Source organism: Geotrypetes seraphini, chromosome 10 (genome assembly GCF_902459505.1).
Source record: "Geotrypetes seraphini chromosome 10, aGeoSer1.1, whole genome shotgun sequence".
In the NCBI taxonomy this organism is placed as follows: Eukaryota; Metazoa; Chordata; class Amphibia; order Gymnophiona; family Dermophiidae; genus Geotrypetes; species Geotrypetes seraphini.
Genome location: NC_047093.1, coordinates 142,069,821 through 142,094,144, shown reverse-complemented (window position 1 = coordinate 142,094,144; position 24,324 = coordinate 142,069,821). Strand labels below are relative to the sequence as shown.

General features: G+C 43.6%; 1 protein-coding gene across 1 annotated transcript in view; it reads left to right on the top strand.

The window, feature by feature from the left end:
* The first annotated feature begins 22,787 nt into the window (after positions 1-22,787).
* Positions 22,788-24,324, top strand: part of LOC117368079 (galactoside 2-alpha-L-fucosyltransferase 2-like) — a 40,765-nt gene continuing 39,228 nt past the window's right edge. Inside the window, exon 1 of the mRNA XM_033961367.1 lies at positions 22,788-22,944. The gene's annotated coding sequence lies outside the window, so the exon portion shown is untranslated. The remainder of the gene's footprint in view (positions 22,945-24,324) is intronic.

Genomic DNA, 24,324 nt, shown 5'->3' with positions numbered 1-24,324 from the left:
GAGACCACATCTGGAATCTGGGGCCCAGTTGTATCAGGTTCCAGTGAGATCACAGCTGTATCAGGATACTTAGCTATGATGTTAAAGATGGCAAGCAGGGTTAGGTAAATGTGATAAGAACATGTGAGGAGAGAGTGTTATGAAAACGCAAAGGGGAACACAAGTCTCTGGATGTCCAGGATAAATAATTTATTCAGAACACTTTAAAATCAGGCTAAAAAGCAACCTAAATGTCAATTAGGTACAAATTGTGTCACTTATGGTACATGCTCACAAGAAGTGAGACTCGGACCCTACACGGGCCGTGTTTCGGAGAGGGTGTTACACCAGTGCAACGAGCCCAGAATGAACTTTCTCGGACCCAAGATACCACATTGTGGAGAAAAGCCAGAGGGTGTTGAGAAACATTTTTCCAGGCCGTACCACAGCATTGATGATCCCCACTAGTGTGATCCTGGGAAGAGGCTTGACAAACACCCAAGGATGCTGTGAAAGAAACTGAGAAGGGCTTTAAGTGGGATGCTGGAGCACTCACTCATTACCAGACACAGTCCCATGAGGCTGTACATTATCTTTCCTTCCACTAATCCATCCCCTTCACTCCCCCTTTCCTTCTATTTTTCCTGTCTAAAAATAAATCCCACCATCATTACATATGGAAATAAAAGATGCAGACTGGTGGCCAGAGAAGTAGGAAGTAGAGAATGACATGCTCACAAGCATGGGGGCTGTTTCCTGTGGCTAACATTCAGGAACGGGGGGGGGGAGGGGGGATTGGCCCTTTGCCACGGGTATGGGACAAGGCTTTTCATCGCCCCATGAAGCGATAAATGGCCTTTTCCCTACAATGGATCTGCCGCGAGTTGCCTCCCTTCGCACCCCTCCCGGCCAGCAGTCCGCCTCAGAAGTCCAGCAGCCCTCCTCCCTCTCTATCGTGGGTCCAACATCCCCTCTCCCTCCCTCCCAATTGCAGGTCAAAATTGGCAAAAAACCCCACAAACCTGCGACTTCCCGAGTCGGCCCCTTTGCACCTTCCGGAGCGGGCCTACCAGCTTCTCAGAAGCTTCGTGGATGAAGAGGCAGGCAGTATCACACGCAGAGCTGGTCCGGGACCTTCTTCTGGCCAAGTCCCTCCTTCCAATGTAACATCCGGTGAACTGGAGCTGCTCTGCGTGTGATGCTGCCTGCCTATTCGTCCACATTGCTTCTGAGAGGCTGGTAGGCCTGCCCCAGGAGGCGTAAAGGGACCGACCCAGGGGAGTTGCAGGGTTGTTTTTTTTTACCGGTTTTGACCCACAATCAGGAGCTAGGAAGTAGGGCTGTTGGACCAGTGATAGGAAAGGAGGGGGGCTGCTGCTGCATCCATGAAGTGGGGAGGCTGTTGCTTGGCCTGCTGTACCGGCTGGAGTTGAAGGGAAGGGAGACAGTTGCTGGATCTGGTCTGGGGATTTGGGGGTGGGGGGGAAGAAAAGGTCCTGGGCTGCTATAGGAAAAAACACCCTCCAGGGATTCAAGATAAAGTTAGACAAGTTCTTGCTGAACCAGAAAGTACACAGGTAAAGCTAGGCTCGGTTAGGGTACTGGTCTTTAAACCAAGGGCCGCTGTGTGTGCAGGCTGCTGGGCACGATGGACCACTGGTCTGACCCAGCAGCGGCGATTCTTATGTTCTTATGGAGTGGAGCTAGAGGGAAGGGAGAGGCACCAGACCCATAACTGGGTACTGAAGGGAGGGGATAGACCCATGGGAAGGGGTCTAGAGGGAAGGGAGAGAGATGCAGTGTCTGCAGGGAAGAAGAGAGAGAAAGAAAGGGAAAGAGAAAAGCTGAACCAAAGGGATGAAGGAAGAGTGAGTGAAATATTGAACATAGTGGAGGGAGGGAGGAAAGAGAGAGTGTGAGAGACGCATTGGTGTAAGGGAGTAAGAAAGGAGAAAAGCTGGAAATGGGGAGATATACAAAAAGAGGGAAGATGGTGGGCATGGACTGGAGTAAAGGAACAGGGACAAAAAAGGGGAATGCTGTATCTGCATGGGGTGGTATATGGACAGAGGGGTAATGCTAGACATGGGAGGGTATATGGACAAAGAGAGAAGATGGCTAGACATGGGGGAGAATAAGAATGCTACTCCTTGGGTTTTGGCCAGGTACTAATGACCTGGATTGGCCACCGTGAGAATGGGCTACTGGACTTGATGGACCATTGGTCTGATACAGTAAGGCTAGTCTTATGTTCTTAAGATGCTAGACAGGGGGGATATAGAGGAGTGATACTGTACACAGGAGGAGGAGATCATAGAATGGTGAGCTGATGAAGGCTGGGAGATAGGCACAGGGGAAATACTAGAAAGGGAAGTATAGGAGACAGAGAAGGGAGATGCTTGCTGAACATGGGGGAAAAACATACACAGAGATGGAAAATGAATGATGATCATGGAGAAAGTCATGTCAAATGGTCAGGAGACCCTGGCAAATGAGTTAAGAGAAGACAAAAGAAAACTGAGACCAACATGACTTGAAGAATACAATGACGAGACAACAAAAGGCAGAAAGAATAAATTTATTTTCTATTTTGTGATTAGAATATATCAGATTTTAAATATGTATCCCACTAGACCTGGTGTTAGACATAACTGAGGACTATAAAGCCCAGGCCAGGCTTCTTTAGCTTCCAGATAGAAACATAGAGTATGACGGCAGAAAAGGGTCGGCTGCCCAACAAGTCTGCCCACTCAAGAACCCTCCCTCATCAAGTCCGACCTTTCTCAACAAGTCTGCCCACTCAAGAGTCCCCACTCCCATGAGAATCTATCTTACAAGCATAACTCTGTAGCGACCTCACTTGTTTGTCCCCTCGTCTCTTGAAGTCAAGCACGCTACTAGCCTCGACCACCTGGCGTGGTAGATCATTCCATCGATCAATCACCCTTTCGGTGAAGTAGTATTTCCTGGTGTCTCCATGAAATCTTCCCCCTTTAAGTTTTAGCGGATGCCCTCTTGTCATTGTGGGACCTTTAAGAAAAAAGATTTCTTCCTCCACTTCAATGCGGCCCGTGATATATTTGAATGTTTCTATCATGTCCCCTCTTTCTCTGTGCTCTTCAAGAGAATATAAGCGCAGTCTAGTCAGACGTTCTTCATATGGGAGATCCTTAAGTCCTGAGACCATCCTAGTAGCCATTCTCTGAATCAACTCCATCCTCTTCACATCCTTTTGATAATGCGGCCTCCAGAACTGGACACAGTACTCCAGATGCGGTCTCACCATGGATCTGTACAACGGCAGTATGACTTCAGGCTTTTGGTTGATAAAGCTCCTTCTGATGCAATCCAGCATTTGTCTAGCCTTTGCTGAAGCTTTCTCCACCTGATTTGAAGCTTTCATGTCTTCTTGGATGAGTACTCCCAAGTCCCTATCTGCAGTAGTTCTTGTTAAGTTTTCACGGTTCAAGGTGTATGTTCTGCATGGATTTCCGCTTCTGAGATACATTACTTTACATTTCTTGGCATTAAAGTTTAGTTGCCAAGTACTGGACCATTGTTCCAATAAAAGTAGGTCCTGCTCCATAGTGTTGGACCTGGTTGCGTTGTCAGGTTCTGCTGCCCTGGCCACAACGTTGCATAGTTTAGCGCCATCGGCAAATAATGTAATTTTGCCTCAAAGTCCCTGAGTCAGATCCCTTATAAAGATATTAAATAGTATTGGGCCCAAGACCAAGCCCTGTGGCACTCCACTGGTCACTTCTGACATTTTTGAGGCAATACCGTTTACCACTACCCTTTGAAATCTTCCGCTAAGCCAGTCTTTTACCCATGCTGTCAGTGTTTCTCCTAGTCCTAACGAGTTCATCTTTTTCAATAACCTACGGTGTGGGACACTATCAAAAGCCTTACTGAAGTCTAAATAAACGATGTCCAGGGACTCACCCCCATCCAGTTTTTTTGTTACCCAGTCAAAGAAGCTTATCAGATTGGATTGACAAGACCTTCCCTTTGTAAAGCCATTCTAGTGGGGATCCCATAATCTTTCATCCTCCAGAATCGTGTCCAATCTGTTTTTAATCAGCGTTTCCATGAGTTTACTCACTATTGATATGAGACTCACCGGTCTATAATTTTCAGCCTCTAACCTGCATCCCTTTTTGTGGGGCGGGATAACGTTGGCAGTTTTCCAGTCCAGGGGCACTTTTCCCTTGCTTAGGGAAAGATTGAAGAGCTCGGCTAACGGTTCTGCCAGGACATTTCTCAATTCTCGAAGTACCCTAGGGTGTAGATTATCCGGGCCCATTGCTTTGTTAACTTTTAGTTTTGATAGCTCGCGGTAGATGTCGCTTGCGGTAAATTCCATGTCTTGGAATGGGTCCTCCGCGCTCCCCTTCATTTGTCGCTGAGGACCTGATCCTGGCGCTTCGCAGGTGAAGACTGAGCAGAAGTAATTATTGAGTAGTTCTGCTTTGTCTGCATCCGAGTCTGTAAAGTCGCCGTCAGGTTTCTTTAAGCGTCCAATACCATTGTGTTCTTTTTCTTGTCGCTAACATATTTAAAAAAGGATTTCTCCCCTTTCTTTACCTGCCTAGCTATGTTTTCTTCCATCCGGAGTTTGGCCTTTCTGATTGTCATTTTAACTTTTCTGGATTTCGCTAGATAGGTTTCTTTAGCTTCCAGTCGTTGTGATTGCTTTTAGGTAACGAAAGCTTTTTTCTTTTGCTTTACTAGTTCTGAGATCTCCGCTGAGAACCGCTATGGTCTATTTTTTCTGCGTTGTTTGCTCACGGTTTTTATGTATATGTTGGTTGCTTCCTGTAGGGTAGATTTCAGCTCTGGCCATAATGCCTCTACCTTGTCCTTCATGCTTCGGTTTTGCAGCGCCTTGTAGACATAGACCCCCATGTCCTGAAAATTTGTTCCTTTAAAATTTAGGACCTTAGTTGATGTATTTGACCTAGCGGTTCCTTTCTTGAGGTGGAACCACACCATGTTGTGGTCACTGGAGGCCAAGGTATCTCCCACTGATACCTCTGTGACACTGTCTCCGTTGGTGAGTAACAGGTCCAGGATTGCCTGGTCCCTGGTGGGTTCTAATACCAACTACTTGAGGCATGCTCCCAGCATGGTGGCTAGTAGCCTCTTGTTGTAGCTGAAGGTATGTTCTAGTCCACATTGGACATATTGAAGTCTCCCATCAGTACTGTATCTCCACGCAGTGTGATGGTTTCAATGTCTTCAATTAGTTCATTGTCTGCATCCTCCTTTTGTCTTGGTGGTCTGTATACAACACCAAGATACAGGCATTTGTTATTGCCTCTTGCAAGGTTCACCCAGATGGATTCTCCCTTATACCTGATATCTGTAATTTTAGTAACTTTGATGTCTTCTCTAATGTACAGAGCTACCCCTCCTCCTGATTTGCCTTCTCTGCCGCGACGAAGTAAGTTATACCCTGGTATGACCATATCCCATCCGTGGGATTCCGAGAACCACGTTTCTGATATCGCCACTACATCGAGGTCGGCATTTCTCATTTCCGTTTCCAGTTCCAGCATTTTGTTGCCTAAGCTATGGGCATTAGCATACATGGCGGTCCATTCTTTCTGTTTGCATGGAGTGTTTTCATTCTGAGATAATTTGTCCCCTTCAATCTTGCCTTTATTGCCCTTAGTGTTACCTCTGTCTCCTTCTGTGACCATGCGATTTCTTACCCCTGACTCCAAGATGGAGTCCCCGTCTCTCCCTCTGTCCCCCACTTTTCCGACTTGATTACTTACTTCAGATACTAAGTCTCTGTCTCTCGCTCTGCCTCTCACTGTAGTGATGTGAGATAATTCATCTTCCTTGATCATGCCTTTTTTTCCTTTGGTATTGCCTCTGTTCCCTTTAGTATTCACGCGATTATTTACCTCAGAGTTACTTACCCAACTGGTGTGAAAATGGGTCCCCTCCCCCGGCTCACCTAGTTTAAAGCCTTCCGGAGCAGGTGAGCCAGGCATCGTCCCAGGACGTTCTTCCCTCTGACCAGGGAGCAGTTGTCCTAGTTGCACTCCCCTAACATTCTTGCCATGTATGACTGAAGTATTCTGTTTGCTTGATTTTTCTGTGTAGCATTCTGTAATAATTTGGCTTATTCAGTTTTCTCCATAGTGGAGGGGATATTTGTGAAGGGGAGGGGAGACAGGGGATTTGTTGATCCTTGCTCTGTTTTATTTGTGTTTATAAAATGACAATTGTACAGAATATTGTTTCTTTCTATACTTTAATAAAATAAGTTTAATATAAAATCATAATTATTTTAAGCTTGTGCGGATGGAATCAGATGGTTTGCGGGGACAGAGACTGAGCTTGTGGGGATGGGGCAGGCACTGGGACCGAGCTCACGGGGCTGGGCGGAGACAGGGACAAATTTTTTCCCCGTGTCCTTCTCTAGTAAGAAGATCAACTGGAGACAGAAAGGATGGGCTGGGAATGCCTTCTTGACTGTTTTGCTGATTTGAAGTTGCATGGTGCAGCCCTTGTCTATCATTATTCCCAGCAGTTTTAAGTTGGGGTGTAAGGGGTACAGGATGGAGCTTAATTCTAGGTTTGTTATGGAAGGTGTTTTGTTTTTTTCTAGAAGTAGGAATTTGGTTTTGTCTTGGTTCAATTTTAGTGTGTGGTCTCTCATCCATTGTGATATTGTTTCTAGTGATGTGTGTATTTTGATTGTTGTGTCATTGGTGGATTGGTCGAAAGGCAGGATGATGGTGATGTCATCTGCATAGCTGTATGACATTATGTCTAATTTGTCTAGGCATGTGCCGAGTGTGGCTATGTAGAGATTGAAGAGTGTTGGGGATAGTGGCAAACCTTGGGGGACTCTGCAGGGGTTATTCCAGATGTGTTAGAACACGTCGAGTGACCCCCCCCTCCTCCCCCCTTATCCTTTCTCTTACTGCGGTTGCCTGCAGCTTAACCTGTATTACATGAGTTGAAACATTCCTCCTCTCCTTACCTTATCTTCCACATTTTATCTTAATAGAACAAGAATCTGGAATAAACTGGTTGGTCCGGTAACTCCCGGATCTTATCACAGAGCGAGAATCCTGGTCTTAAGGATCTAATGTGGCAGGTCCCTGAAGGAGAGTGCCACGTTGGAATGGGCATTTTGGTTGACCCCCCCTAAACTTTTAAACTCTCCCTATACCCTCAAATGTCCCCTCGACAGCCCAGGCAGAGACTGGCACCCCTTCCAAGGTCTAAGCCACCAGCTGGCTGCTCCAGACCTGGACGTTATCTGGAGCATTAATTACATCCGTTTGATGGGGAAGGTCTGTTCTCTGCGAAAACTACCTGCCATCTTTGGCCAGCAGTAAAACTCAGCCGTGCAGTCAGTGCCAGGTTCCATAGTGCTATGTGCTAGTGCTTCAGTCAACTTCCTGGTACTTCACCTCCATCTCTTCGACATTAATCTTCCAAGCAGATGTTAGCTTTTGCAGTCTCTGTACAATGAGAGCCCTCCTTCACCTCTCACCTGCAGTCTTCATCCAGACACCTGCAGTCTTCAACCAGACACCAGTAAGTGTAACAACTTCCTTCTCTCTGCAGGCAGGCTGCCAAGGAAGTCTGACAAAGCCGAGTCCTCTAGGCAGGAGCTTACTCCAGCACTCCTCTCAGGAGAGAGGCTTTCAAAGAGGAAAAAACTGAGACGCAAGAAATGCAGACAGGTAAGCGGGGGGTGGGGTGGACACAAGGTAACAGGAGACATCCATCAGGTCTAGGAATAATGTCAGCATTGAATGTGAAGCAAGATAAAAAGGCATCAACGCTTTGAGAATGAAAGAGACAGAAAGGGCAAGAGTTAGAGGGGCACTGAGCAAAGATATTGCAAAGAAGAATACACAAAGACCTTATAGAGGAAAATATTCCTATGGGGGATTAATGCTGGGACTGTGTAATGGTCTTACACAGGGAACGTTTTCTATAGGAGATGTTACTGTTCCCACTTTCCAAAGATTTTATATAGGCAACCTTTACTATAGGAGAAGTTAATATTCGCACAAGATCTTATATAGGGGACTTCCGGTTTGGACTCGAACAAGCATGGCTGTGTGAGCTGATTGCTCCCACCTCCCTTTCAGTAAATCGCTCTAGAATTGCCTGCATTCTTTCCTTGCTTCTTGGTTTGCAGCTCTACTATTTAATTTCTACAATTTTCTCAGCGATATGGCTAATAAGAAAACTAAATCGGATGTGCTCCCGGCGAATAAACGCCTAAAGTCAGCACCACCTTCTCCAGACAAATCTGGCGCCATTTCGATCCTTGAGGAAGAAAACGATCCGATCCTTGCTGAGCTTCAGAGTATTAAAACACTTATGAAATCACATATGGAGATCTCAAAAGACATGCGAATTGAATTGGAATCTATACATACCCAGATTGCAGCTTCTCAACAGCGCTTTGATCTCCTCTCTGAACGAGTCGCAACTGTTGAAAAAGACACCCCACGATACGAGCTAATTCGGCAGCCATTACCAAACTTGCTGCTGATCTTGAGGATCTAGCTAACCGAAATTGTAGATCAAACCTGCAGATTTTGGGCATGCCGGAAGGGGCCGAAGGTAATGACACGCTCACCTTCTTGACCGCATGGCTCCCTAAGTTCCTAGACCTTGAATTCTCTCCGCTTCTGGAACTAGAACGAGCTCACCGATCCCCCTCTTCTCTGCAGCCCGGCAACAAACACCCACGCCCGCTGGTCGTAAAGGTGCTCAGGTTTCAGCACGCCCTGCAGATTTTGAATGCTGCGAAAAGCAAGGCATCAATGTTACACCAAGGCCGAAAAATTATCATTGTGCCCGATTTTGCTCCCACTACGGCAGCTCGTCGAAAAGCCTTCCTTGCCATGCGGCAAGACCTCAAGGAGCTGGGAGTGCAGTACGGCCTCTTTTACCCGGCGCGATTCCGGGTCACCTACAAAAATAGAACTGACAACTACACAGATCCTGAGCTCCTGCGTACCTGGCTCCACCAGACCAAGATGAGATGATTTTCGATGATCGACTCTGCTGATTCTCCTTTCGATGAGCTCCCTAATGATCTCCTCTCGTGACCTGCCTGCCCGTGCTGAACAGCTTCCTGCTTCTTCATGATCGATGAACTGTCTTCTCCATCAGGGGACATTATACTTCTCTCCATTTCTTTCTTTCTGTTTTTATTGATTTACGTACAATACTTCTCTGGCTTTTCCTCTACTACTCTCCCATTCCTGCTCTACACGTTTTTAATCTTCCTTGCTTTTCGCTTCCACTTGCTTTACTTTCGCCATTTTGTTTTCTGTCTCTCCTTGCTTCCCTTACTCTCGACTTAATGGCCGTCCTCTTTCCCCTCTTGCTTTACTTCGGTTCTAATCCTTTCTACATCACTCTTCTCCTGCCTGAAAGAACTGCTTAAACCTTTGCTTTCCTTTTTTACTGAGTTTCCATCCTTGCAGCCTCGCTCATTTGCCATCGCATTTTTTTCATGATTTATTTTATATATGCTTCTTACTGCCATTGATACACCTGCTGCTTCATTCTTGATATTTTTTTCTTTTTGCTCTATCTTCCTGCTCTTCCGTGCATTACACACAATAATACCCCCCTTTATTTGCTAAAGTTCTTTCTCTTTTGTCCCTTTCCTGGTATTTTGTTCTCCAGATATGTTTTTGTTTCGAACGTATGCTCTCTTTGTTTTTGCTTCGCAGCCTCAATTGTTTGATAATTTTGCGTCTCTCTATTTATATTAATAGTGGTCCTTTGTTATGAATTATATATTGATCACTGATTTTTATTAGACCTCATCATGTCCACTTACTGTGCAATCTACGTTAATTTGTTTTTCTTCCTTGATATTGCCTTTCTCCACACATTATGAATTTGCTCTGGTTGTATCCCTCTACTTGGTTTAATTTCTCTGCTTGCTATGTGTCTCCTCTCTCGTTATGCTGTAATGTTCTCTGTATGAATTGACTTGACAATTTGATTTTCTCATTTAACTTTTACTGTGGACTCATCATACCGATTTATCTCCCTGATGAAATAATGTTCCCACCTTACACTTTACTTGTTTATTTTTCTAGGCTGCACTGCCTCCTCATTTACCTTATGAATATGCACTTACTTAACTATTTATTATATTATATATCTCACTTTTTGTCTTTCTGAAATTGCTTTTGTACTGCTAATTAACTTATATTAAAATACGTACTCTCTTTTAATTTCATTACATTGCTTTCCGACTATATTATATATTTTATTTTATCTGTATGCTAGCTGACTGGGAAATTCCTTTCCCTATGAATCTACCTTATCTATTACCATGAGGTACTGCTCCCTGGATGAATTTGACATGTCATTTAAATTATCTCATGTATTATGTTTCTCAACCCTTTATTGTTGCTTTATATTCAGATTAACTGTTCCCTCAATTATGTATTTTAATTGCTCTCTTTGCACAACTGTCCACTTATGATGAACTATATATGATTAATTTTCCCCGTATCAGGATTTCTCTATACCCTTTACTTATTTTGTTACATTCATTTAATGTGCAATTGCACTTAATTTATATTTTTATAGTTATAAGGTCTATTCCGTATTACATTAATTTATATCATGTACTTATTTTATTATCCGACACTTATCCTTCTCCCCTTAGCACTGTCTCTCTCCCCTATTATATTTATCCCACCCTATATTTTCATTATTACATTCCTCCTCTGATTCCCTCACCTTTTCTTTGCATTCCCCTGGGCTCATTATTATTTTCTATATTGATGACTCCACTGGTTTTTTTCTGTCATCGGACCATATACTTCTCTTATTATATTAAGCACGGTTACGGTTTATTGGGTCCTAAAGTGCATCTTTTTCTCCTGTCTCTCTGAGAATAATTTCTGTTTCAATGATGTCACAAAGGACCCTCCACTTTCCTGAAGCTGTATTACTCCCTACAATTTGCATCTCCTGATTGTATTTGATGAATGCATTACTTTTCCCTATGTTCTCCCTTCTCACTATATGTTCACAAATATTATATTTCCTATTACTGTTTTGGATTGTTTCCACATGTTATAGTTACCATTGCTGGTATTTGGAATGACTACTTTATTCTTTAACTCAAGGTCTCCTCACACAAATGTGATTGTTATGTATATTTCACTTTCGGTTTTTTTTTATACATATGCTGCACTCCTCATTATATTATATACCTCTTATATATCTCTCCTTCCCTGATTTCATATCTTTCCTTTCTGTTTTGAATTCCCTGCTCATTCAGCATTTACCATTGTTGGTATCTGCACTGATTATACTACTTCATGTATTGAGTGGGTCTCTATAGCTCTTTGCCATATGTTCGACAAGCTGGCGCTCTCCTCTCTCCCTCCTTCTTCCTGTAGAGGATTTCTCTTTGCTTCTCTTCTCTGTACTTTTCCTGCTTTTCTACCCCTTATCATATTATTTACCAGGACGGACATCCCCTCTCATATCTCTTCTTTCATTCATCTCTTATTTTTCTCTAATGGTATCCCTTAAACTAGTTTCATGGAATGTCAACGGTATCAATCATTCTCTCAAATGCAAAAAAATTATAGATTATCTTAAATCGAAAAATTATGATATTTTGCTTCTTCAGGAGACTCATCTTAACCATACTGACTGTTCTAAGCTCCATATCCCGGGCTATGCCACACATTTATTCTCTCCGGCATTACATAAACAGAGAGGTGTGTCCATTTTTTTTAAAAACTCTCTACAGGTTCATGTCTCACATCAGCTTTCGGATTTGGAGGGCAGATGGATTGCCGCCTCGATTCAACTTGGGAATTTTCACTTCTCCATTGTCAATATTTATGCACCAAACATCGATTTACCGTCTTTTATGTCCTCTTTGAGAGAAACACTGCTAGATGTAGCCGATCACCCTTTAATTATAGGAGGTGATTTCAATCTTCCTTTGGATGGTAGCAAGGACAGACACTCTCTTTCTCAATTCCGCCCTTCTAAAATGTGGACTGAACTTCATCATATTATTCATGATTTGGGTCTCTGTGATCCCTGGAGATCTCTCCATCCTGAAGAACGTTCTTTTACTTTCTATTCTGCCCCTCACCGTTCCTACTCTAGAATCGATTTTTTCCTCATTTCTAAATCTCTTCTTCCATTGGTTCGGGCCTCTATTATCCATCCCATTATTCTTTCTGATCACGCTCCTGTTGGACTGCATGTGGAACTTCAACACACTCGTCCAAATCGTATTTGGCGTTTTAACACTTCTATTCTTTCAGACTCAGCTTTTCTTGATAAAATTCGTTGCTTTATTTCAGAATTTTTCACTACCAATGCCTCTTCTATTCCCTCCTATAACACCATCTGGGAAGCCTTTAAGGCTAGTCTTAGAGGGGAAATAATCAGTTATCTGACTTGGAAGCGTAAATCCGATCTCTCTGACATGGAGTCTTTGGAAAGGGATATATCCATTCTTGAAAATCAACAGGTTAATAATAATCACACCCAAGTCTCCCCAGTATTAATCAAGAAAAAGATGGAATTTAATTTACTTTCTTGACTTAAGGCCCAACAAGATTTTTTAATACTCAAAACTGGTTCTTACATGTCTGCCAATAAATCGGGACGTTACTTAGCCAAATATCTGGCTAATCGTAAACAACGATCTAGAGTGGCAGCCTTACAGAAGGAGGACGGTTCTTCTGCTACGGATGATGCCTCCATTTCCCATCTTTTTTCCACTTTTTACAAAGCTCTATACTCTTCGTCTACGACCTCCTCCTCTATCTCTAGCACTGATTTTTTCGCTGGCATTTCTCATCCCTCCTTGGATCCCACTCAGGCTACCAGTCTCGGTGCACCTATTTTAGAGGCCGAAATTCTTGAAGCTATTAAGTCCCTACCTTCTCACAAATCTCCGGGACCTGATGGTTTTCCAGTAGAATTTTACAAAACCTTCTCTGCTGATCTTGTTCCACTCCTAAAACATCTTTTTGATTACCTTTTTTCTAATCCCATGGACCAGGGTGGATTTGCAGAGGTGCATATTATTGTTCTACCTAAGGCGGGCAGAGATGATACCTTAGTAGCCAATTATCATCCTATATCGCTACTTAACACCGACTGTAAAATTCTAGCCAAAATTTTAGCCTCACGTTTGAATAAAGTTCTGGGAGGTTTAATCCATCCTGACCAAGTTGGCTTCATGAAATCCCGTTTCATAGGTGATAGCGCACGTACTTTCCATGCCGTCTTGAACATCGCACATTCCTCTCCTGACCCGATGATAGCAATCTCCCTGGACGCTGAGAAGGCCTTTGACATGGTAGAATGGGATCATCTGCTTGCTGCTCTTCAATGGTTTGGTTGTGGTTCGGACTTTGTACACTGGATTCGACTACTATATACCCAGCCTTACTCTAGACTGCGAATTAATGACTCTTTATCCAGCCCAATATATCTTCATAGAGGCACACGGCAGAGTTGCCCCCTGTCTCCTCTTCTATTTAACATAGCCATTCGTCAACACCCTCTCCTCCTGGGAGTCCCTGTGGGCTCCTTTCAAGTCAAAACTTTAGCTTATGCTGACGATCTACTTGTGTTTCTCTCTAAACCTGCCTCTTCAATTCCTGTACTCCTCCAATTGGTAGCTGAGTTCTCTGGTTGTTCGGGGTATCGTATAAACTGGGACAAGTCCGAAGTTATGCTCCTTAACGATGTTACTTCCCTAGCTGATTGCGGACTTATGTCCTTCCGGTGGGCCAGCTCCTCCTTGAAGTATCTAGGTACCCTCTTCCATCAAGATACTGATACCATGATGTCCATTAACTTATCTGCCCTAACATCTAAAGTAGATGCTCTGGTGAAGAGATGGTCCCCTCTCTCATTGTCTTGGTGGGGTCGCCTTGAAGCCATCAAAATGACTATTACTCCGATTGTTAATTATTATCTCTCCATGCTTCCTCGGCTGGCCCCGAAAGAGTTCTACAAATCTATTGAAAGCAAACTATCCGCTTATCTTTGGTGTAAAAAGACCCCTCACATTTCATTGCATATCCTTAAATCATCTAAAGAAAATGGAGGTATGGGATTCCCTGATTTCTTTCTCTACCATGTTGCGTCGTTCTTGCGCTATAGTTCTTTATGGACTCTGGATCCCACCTTGCATTTGAATTCGGCTGCCTGGCTTCGCATTGAACAGCATGTTATAAGCCCGGTTCCTCTAGCCAATTTACCGTTTATCTCTCTCTCTTCCCTGCCATCCAAATCCACTGTCATAACTGCTACTCTTCAAGCGATTCACCACTTTGATCGTATATCTGGGTCTGACAGACGTCTTACGTCTTCTTCATCTCTCTGGTACAATTCCTCTTTTTGTATTGATAACTGTCTTATCCACTGGCGCTTATGGAAAGATAGAGGGGTTTGCACATTGAATCAACTCTTAGATCAGGGGTGTCAAAGTCCCTCCTCGAGGGCCGGAATCCAGTCGGGTTTTCTGGATTTCCCCAATGAATATGCATTGAAAGCAGTGCATGCAAATAGATCTTATGCAGATTCATTGGGGAAATCCTGAAAACCCGACTGGATTCTGGCCCTCGAGGACCGACTTTGACACCGGTGTCTTAGATAATGGAAAGCTCTTATCCTTTTCCCAGATCATGGAGAAGTTTGCTTTATCTCCATCGGAATGCTTTCATTGGTTACAGCTTTCTCATTGCCTGTTGAAATGTTCTCCCTCCATTTTTACATACACTCCAACTTCTGCCTTTATGACTTCTTCACGTATAGCTTTGGAACTTGGATACGCCACCTCTCTCTTCTACAAAGAGCTCCGATCCTATCTATATCCCAGATCTAAGAGATCTACCGAGGTTTGGTCTTCTCACGCCTCTTGGCGTGGATCTGACCTTGATTGGGATCATTACTTTGGTAAGATTGTACGCCCATCGGCTTCTGCCAGCCTGAATCAATCCTTATACTTTCTGACTTACAAGGTTTTCTGGACCCCCAACAAAATGTTTATGGCTGGACTTGGAGATTCCAATTTATGTTGGCATTGCATATCGGAGTTGGGGGACCTTCACCACATGATCTTTGCATGCCCTCTCATTAAGGAGTTCTGGACGCAAGTATGGCGCCTTATTAAGCGCATTCTCCCTATCTCCTTAGACTTTTCATTTGATATTCTACTGTTCAGAGCCTTAGCAGTGTCAGACCCGCTCTCTGCTGACCAGCAATCTCTTCTTAATATACTGATTGCCTTAACAATTCAAATGATTCTTCACAATTGGAAGTCTGCTGAATTACTTAATATTGTTTTCTGGTGGAATACTGTCCTTATGATCCATAAGTATGAGATAAAGGCGGCGGATTTCTCTAATAGACTTATTCATGTCTCCAGAATTTGGGATCCTATTCAACATTTTTCTCCTTAACCGTTGTCCTTCCTTACTTTCTTACTGTCTTCATCTTCACTCTATTTATATTTTTTTTGTTCACCCTTCTAGAGCGGGATGTTTGTCCCCCTTTCTTCTACTCACTAGATTATTTCTCTTATCTTCTCTATGTCCTTGCTCTTTTTTCTCTCCTTTCTCTCCTCTACTGCTTCCTCTTCAGGTTTTTATTTTTTTTCTTGGTTCTCCCGGACCCTCTGGATTTCCTCCAAGATTACTTCTGAGATATTTTGTTTGTCATTCCATTGGTGTTCTGGATGGTTCTGTTGAACCTTATTGTTCACTTGTTAAGTTTTGGTTCTTTTCTCAGTGTTAATTGCTGATTTTTTTCTGTTTGTTACTGAAAACCCAATAAACATATTTGAAATCAAGATCTTATATAGGGGACTTTTCCTATAGGAGAGGTTACTGTTCCCACGGTCCAAAGATCTTATAGAAGAGACTTTTCCTATAGGAGAGGTTACTGTTGCAACGGTCCAAAGATCTCATATAGGGGACTTTTCCTATAGAAGAAGCTACTGTTCTCACAGTCCAAAGATCTTATATTGGGGACTTTTCCTATAGGAGAAGGAATTATTGCTGGTCCTGTGCAAAGATCTTCTATAGCAGGGTGAATAGAAACGGTTAGAAAGAAATTGTTGTTACAACAGATACTGGAGGTGTTTGAAAAGTCCTGTCTCTTGACTGGGTAGGATTTTCTCTGGGTATAATTTTCTCAATTCTTGAAAACAAGATCACTTCAAATTTGTCTGTAAGGAGCAAAACAATTAGCCCCTGTGACTTGTTTTCCTACCTCCATGTCCTAAAGAAGAAAGGGCTTGGTTTTACCGCAGTGTATCATGGGACTTATTACATTACATTAGTGTTTTGTTTTGTTTTTAATGTATTTTTATTAACAGTGAAAAGTACACCACCCAAGAGGGTACAATCTCAAAAAGCATCAATAGAAAAACGGTCCAATACAATGGGTAGAAAACATAAAACATACAACTGGCCTCCTAGGCAAGCCCCGCTGAGAAATGCAATAAGAGACCCTCAAAGAGTAATAAACTGGGTTGGCCTAGAGAGGGGCTGAATAGGACATAGAATAAACAAGGAAGCCTTAAAGCAAGTACGGTGACCATTCACCTTTTTGTTATATAGGGGTCCTAAAAGGACCATGCAGAACAAGCATCACCGCACACACAACCACATCCATACCTCTCAGCAGAACACTGACCCCCCCATATGCTCCAGAAACCCCACTCCCCCCTAACCCCCCATCCCCAAGGCACCAAAAAGAAGCAAAGAAACAGAGCAAAGCAAAGACACAGTAGAACCGACGTAGAGGAGCCTGCCCAAGCCAATACTCCCCTCACCGGCACTCATGATGACACCAAGTCCCGCAGTCTCACCCACAAACTGACGTAGTGCTGCTTAACCACATTCAGAGACCCAACATAAGACCGAATTTCAAACAAAGCCACTTTCCAAATTCTACTCCTCCAAAGGGGAATCGGAGGTGAATCCACCGACAACCAGTAAGTCAGGATCAATTTCTTCACTAGGAGGATAGCATTATATAAGAAGCGACATTGGGGGACGGTAAATCCCTGGTCCTGGAGGGAGACCTGCAAACCCAGGAGAAGGAACCCATAATCCCACTCTACAGGGCGTTGAACAGTATGCTCCAAGAGAGGAAGAACCTCCTGCCATATACTCAGTAGGGGGCATTCCAGAAAGGAGTGTATGTACGTGCCAGCCTGGCCCTTACATTTAATACAGATAGCACTGCCCCAAAGCCCCAGGCGCGCCCCTCGCTGCGCCGTGAGATATGCTCGGTGGAGGATTTTAAACTGGAGCTCCTGGAAATCGGCCGATTTAGTAAAAGAGTAGAGAGTCTGGAAACAGGCCATAAATTGCGGCTCAGAGATACTCTGCCCCAAATCCCGTTCCCAGGAAGAGCGTAAAGGGGTAAGCACTGGCAGGGGAAGGGAAGATGTAAGTACTCGGTACCAGTGTGCAAGTGTATTAGCCAATGGCGGGGTGGCTGAAAATAGGGCATCCAAGTGCCCCTTAACCCATGCCCCCTCCCGACCTCTACGCTCAGCATCCCAGTAATGACGAAGTTGAAAATAGGAGAATAAATAGCAAGAAGGAAGGCCCCACCTATCTCGGATTTGTTGGAATGAGGGAAAACCCTCGGTGGACAAGTCAAGCAATTGTTCCATAGCCACACAACCCTTATCCGCCCATGTCTGAAACACTGACCGGCCCCAGCCCGGGAGAAACTGAGAGTTGCCCTCCAAACGCAAGAAAGGGGAAGTCTCCGAAGGCAGCTGTTGTCTACAGCGCCAACACCGCCAGGCCATCCGGAAGGGACGTAAAAAACGAAAGTATGCCTGATACCTCCTCCCCGGATCCACCCGATGGTGAAGCATATTCAAAAAATGAAAGAGGGAGCTCCAACCGGCCAGCCAGCCCTGGGGGGAATAACGAGAACATCCAGTGTGTCCCTCATGAATCCAACGGAAGAATGATGCAACATTAAGACCACCCAAACATTTATCCAGAGTAAGTTTAGGCATCGCAATCCGTGGTGCCCGAGATCTCCAAATAAAACGTGTAATAGCCGATTTAAAAGTAAGTTCATCCTGACGACGAAGCCAAAGAGGCATAGTCTGCAAAGGATACAGAAGTTTTGGAACCAAGACCATCTTCACCAAAGCTACCCATCCCAAAATGCCCAACGGCAGCTCTTGCCAGGCCTGGCACAACTTCCCAATGGTCTCAAGGGGACGCCTAACATTGGCATTGTAGAGAGTAGGTAAATCAGTACTGAGATAGATTCCTAAGTAGCGCATCGGTGTTGCCGTAGGAGCAATAGGCAACAGAGCATGCCAAGGCTCCGACGGGCCTCCCGACAACAGTAAGAGTTCTGACTTGCTACAGTTTACTTGTAAACCAGACAGAGCTCCAAAGGCTTGGATCACAGCTAAGGCTCTCTGCAGGTGAGGGGTGACCTGTTCTAAGTAAAGTAAGATATCATCAGCGAAAAGGCTGATTTTACACTCCTGTCCTCTCACCGAGATTCCCTGGATAGTCCCATCCTGCCGAATCTTAGCAGCCAAATGCTTGATAGCTAAAAGGAAAAGAAGGTGGGGACAAAGGGCAGCCCTGTCGCGTACCCCTCTGCAGGCCAAAATCGGGTGTAAGACCCCCGTTGATCATCAAGTGCGCCCTAGGATTAGTATACAAAGCCATCACCCAGGCCAGAAACCCCCCCTCCCCCCGAAAGCCACCCCGGCGCAGAACCCAAAAAAGATAATCCCACGAGATACTATCGAACGCCTTCTCCATGTCCAAACTCGCCACGGCCTCCAAACCACCCCGACCTGCCCGATCATGAATCGCTCCCAGAACCTTCAACAAATTCATGGAGGCGTAGCGCCCCGGCACAAAACCAACCTGGTCAGGGTGAATGAGGGCAGGAAGAAAGCAATTCAGTCGCCTCGCCAGAGTCATAGCCAAGAGTTTAATATCCTGATCCAAACGGGAAATGGGACGGAATGACACCACCAGATCCGGGTCCTTACCCAGCTTGGGAAGCAAAACCACATGAGCCATATTATCTGGGTAGGAGCCTCCCGTTTCTGCCACCGTGTTATACATCGCACTCAGTGGCTGAGCCACCAAATCCGCAAGAATCCGGTAGTATTCCGGGCCAAAACCATCCGGGCCCGGCGCCTTCGTCAATTTAAGAGACCGAATGGAGACACGCAACTCTTCCTCAGAGATCAGTAGACTCAAAGAGGCTGCTTGATCCTCTTCCAACTGTGGCAAAGACAGGCCCTGAAAGAAATCAGCGAGAGCATTCATATCCAAAGGGCGTTTCCCATAAAGGCCCTCATAGTACCGGACAAACTGTTCAGCTATCTGGCGTATTACATTACATTAGTGATTTCTATTCCGCCAATGCCTTGTGGTTCAAGGCAGATTACATCAAAGTTAACAAGAATTACATTAAAAGTTTGCAGGAACAGCATAAGCGATGTCATAATATTTACTTAAATTTACTTATAGTTCTGGTTGTCCCCTTGTTTCCTTAGAAAATCAAAACCACAAGTCCCAGGGTTCACTGGGGCAAAATCAGGACTGGATAAGCCTTTTTCCTCTGGATATGGAATCAGGTATTAAACTTATGACTTGGACCTGATTTTAAGATTTAAAAATTCTTTTACATTCTCCTGGTGAGGTAAAGAAATTTCTAGGGATCTTGTTTTCAGAAGATGAATTATATGGATGCATTCCTACTTCCTTTCCCTGTAGACCTTTATTCTGAGTATGCAAATCCTTTTAAAATTTGTCCTCCGCAAGGAAGCAGGAGGAGACCTAAAGTCCTGGAAACCTTTTTCAAAAATTCAGCTCTGAAGAAGGTGAACTGAATCCCCAGACAGGATGGAGGCTGGAACCATGTGTGTGTGTGGGGGAGGGGGGATTAATTTCAAACATGTCTAATCTGATATAGAAAGAGAATGCACTTGAAAGAGTTTGGCAGGATTGGGATGGAAGTTAAATCATAAGCCAGGGTCGCACGTGGAGAATTAAACTGAAGATTATTGTAATTCTGTCTATATTAGTTTCAAGAGTTTCAAGTTTTATTAAAATTTGATAAAAACACTTTTATAATAAATTCAAAGCAATGTACATTAAAATTAATTACATAGAGAAATACAATGGACTAACTATAGGCGTCATACTTGAAAGGGAGAGGAAAAGGGTAGGATAGAACTTCAATTTCAAAAAGAAAAGAACAATTAAGGAAAAAATCATTAAAGGAGAGAGACCCTTTTAGCTAGACATGCTTATTTTTCAAGATCACAGCATTAATGGCGGAGCAAAAGAAATCAGTGGTTTTATGCTAAGGCTATTTCCTGAAAGCATCAACGAAAAGGAAGCTTTTTGGTGAACATTTAAATCGTTCTAATATAGTTTCTTGCCGGAGGTGAATTGGTAAGTAATTCCATTGCTGGGGTGTTGTAACAGAAAATATTTCATTTCGCCTTGTATTAATTACCTTTAAAGAAGGGGTTGTAAGAAGATGTTGATTTGTTGATCTTAGGGTTCTTGATGTAGAATATGGAATAAGGAGTCTATCCAGGAAAGCTAGTAATTTTGACTGTCTGATTTTGAATGTTAAAAGAATTTATAGTAAATTCTGTGTTGGATTGGAAGCCAATGAGCTGGTTTTAGTAGTTGAGTAACATGCTCATACTTTTTTGAGTTGGTCATGATTTTTATTGCAGTGTTTTGTATTATTTGTAGCCTCCATATTTCCTTTTGAGAAAAGCCTTTATATAGAGAATTACAGTAGTCTAATTTGGATATTATTAATGAGTGAATGAGGATATTGAGAGCGGCAGAAGCTAGAACGTTAGCTATTGATCTGATCATCCTTAATTTCCAGAAACAGTTTTTAACTACCATACTAATTTCATCATGAAAGATCAACTTTTGATCTATTACAACTCCTAAGATTTTTACTGTAGTGACCAATTGAACTATGAGCAAGGGCAGCTTAAATCGACTCCAACTGATTCAGAACACGGTGGCAGAATTGATTTTTGGAAAGAGAAAGTTTGATTTTGTGTCTCCTTTGTTAAGGCAACTTCACTGGCTTTACTGTCTATTTCAGAATGCAATTTAAATGCACTTGTGTAATTTTCAAACTCTTACATGGTATATTTGCATCCCTGAATACCCAAAGATCTCTTGATTCAAGAAATATTCAAAAATATAAACTCTCCTTTTCCATCTTTTAAGGGAATAAGATCAACAGGTAAGTTCTGACGATCTTATATGCATAGATTCGTAGAGATCTGGAATGAAATTCCATCTTCTGTTAGAACACTCATCTCTCTTCAGACTTTTTGTAGGTCTATGAAAAGGCTTTTATTTCAACAGTACTTAGATAATCTTCTCAGAGAATATGAATAATCTTCACTTTCTATCAATTGTGAACTTATTTATAAGATGGCAGAAACTCTTGGATTAATTAACTCCATCTCACTTTCAATTCAAATACTATCTATCTAATCAGATATTCACTTGTTAATCAAGTTGAGCTCCCTTTAGGAGACGATGCAGTATACAGACTTAAGTCTTAGATTAGATTAGATCTCACTCTGGACCTCAACCCGGACATTTCCATCCAATGATTCTTGCCGCTTTTTATGCCTGAGAGTTTGATGTGTCACCCACCTGGCAATTTCCCAGAAGCAAATGCAGAGACTACAACTGATACAAAATGCAGCAGTCAGGCTGATTTTCGGGCTGAAGAAGTCCGATCATATAACCCCTTCCTACCGACTCCTGCACTGGCTACCAATGGAGGCACGCACGAAGTTCAAGCTGGGATGTCTATGCTTCAAAGTACTATCAGGTCTAGCCCCTAAATACATAACAGACCTCTTCTCATACCCAACCAACAGACATGAGAGAAGATTACACCTGAAATTCGTCTCCCCACCAGCCAAAGGATGCAAATATAAGAGATACCATCAACAACTTCTATCCTATCAAGCAGCCTTATGGGGCAAAGACTTAGATAAACTAATTACACACACAAACAACTATGGAGAATTCAGGAAACACCTGAAAACATACCTGTTCACAAAATACCTAGGCAACGAACAAGGACAATAACCCCCCTCGTAATCACTCCCCAAATCTGTTCTTGTAAACTGTTAACCCCAATCACTAACTTCCAACCCTGTGCAAACCGCAAGGTACTTCACGACCCTGCAATACATAACTGTTGTTATTATCATTAATGTTGTTACTATCAGATGTACATTGCAATATTCTTTGCTGTAAACCACCTAGAAGTCGCAAGATTGTTGGCGGTATATAAGAATAAAGTTATTATTATTATTATTATTATCCCCTTAAGAGAAGATTTCTCAGATCTAGGTGACCTGCACTTCCCCTGAATGGAAGGGGATCCCACTGGGTAGAGTGAGCAGGTTATCCATTCCAGAAGGGACATTTTTTGACCAGTCCTGGATTTCTGCCAACCTCATCCTGGTGCATTATGGGACCCTACAGTATTGATTTCAATGAGTAGAATCATGGACTACAAATCCCACACTTCTTTGGGATGTAATTTTAAAACCAGGATGGCCAAAAAGACTCCCTTCTGTAATGGGTAATGTTGTTTCACAGCTGACACTCAGACACTGAATCCCTCTCCTGTCCCATTCTAGTTGAATCAAATTAATACTAATTATATGACTTCTTGACATTTTTTCTCTTCCAGCAGGTGCTCAACCAGTAGAATTTGCTGGTTCTGAATAATGAATATGCAAATACAGCGAGCTACCCCTTGGTGATACGTGGCTCTGTCCCATGTAGATTTTCATCAGAACATTAAATGTATCCAGCTGGGTCAGACCAATGATCCATGATACCGGACATTCATTTTTCACCACCGGTGAGTCGGGAGCTCTTAAAAGCATGTGGTATCCATTCCCCAAGTTCACCTGTCCTGAAACAATTTTTCTATACCTTTAACCTTTCACCACATCCTTTGATGACAAATTCTAAAAACAGCCACTGAAATAAGGCTAAAAAGAAATTAGGGGTGTGGCTGGGGGGGATGGAAATCATTGCCCATGACTGGAAGAATCAGGGAGCTCTGAGGCACAGGCATTAGGAAAAGTCTGCTTTTTGAGAGTAACACTGGACCAAGGGTTTTCAACAGCTTAGGTAAACCTTCAGCTATGCACAAGCCCCTTCCCCCACCAAATAGGCTGCTCAATCCCAGCATCTCTCCTTCCCTATCTTCTACAGACCAGCATCTCTCCTCTCCCTTTCCCTACCCCTCCCAGTCCAACATTCCCCTCTCCCGAGTCTCCTTTTCCTCGATCCTCACATCCAGCATCTCCTCTCCCCTATTCTCCACCCCTCACAGGTCAACATCCCCCTCTCCCCTTCTATGCTCTCTACAGTCCAGCTTCTCTACTTCCCCACAATCCAACAAATCCCCTTCTTACCCCCAAGTTCAGCATTTCTTCTCTCCCTTTCCCTACTCTGACAGCACAGCATATCCCCTTTCCACTTCCCTACCCTCGACAGTCCAGCATCTCCCTTTCCCCTTCCCTACCTCCCAAAGTTCAGCGTTTCCCTTCTCTTTCCTTTCCTCCCACAATCCAAAATTTCCCCTCTCCTCTTACCTACCCCCCTCCATAGTCTAGCATCTCCCCTCTCTTCTTTCCTACCCCCTACACAATCCAATAGTTCCCTTCTATTGTCCTAGGTACGAAATAAGTGCTTGTATATAATATGTAAACCGCTTTGATTGTAACCTTAAAAATGGTGGTATATCAAGTTCCATCTCCTTCTCTTTCCTTACCCCCTATAGTTCAGCATATACCCTCTCTCCTTCCCTATCCCCCACAGCTCATTATCTCCCCTTCCCTACCCCTCACAGTTTAGCATCTTCCCTTTCCTACCCCTCAGTTTTACATCTCCCCTCTCCCATTTCCTTTCCCTTCTACAGTCCAGCATCTTCCCTTCCCTATCCCCCACAGCTCAGTATTTCCCCTTCACTACCCCTCACAGTTTAGCATAAGAACATAAGAATAGCCTTACTGGGTTAGATCAATGGTCCATCGAGCCCAGTAGCCATTCTCACGGTGGTCAACCCAGGTCACTAATACCTTGCCAAAACCCAAGGTGTAGCATTATTCCATGCTACTGATACAGGGCAAGCAGTGGCTTCCTCCGTGTCTTTCTCAATAACAATGGACTTTTTCTCCAGGAACTTGTCCAAACCTTTCTTAAAACCAGCTACGCTATCCGCTCTTACCAC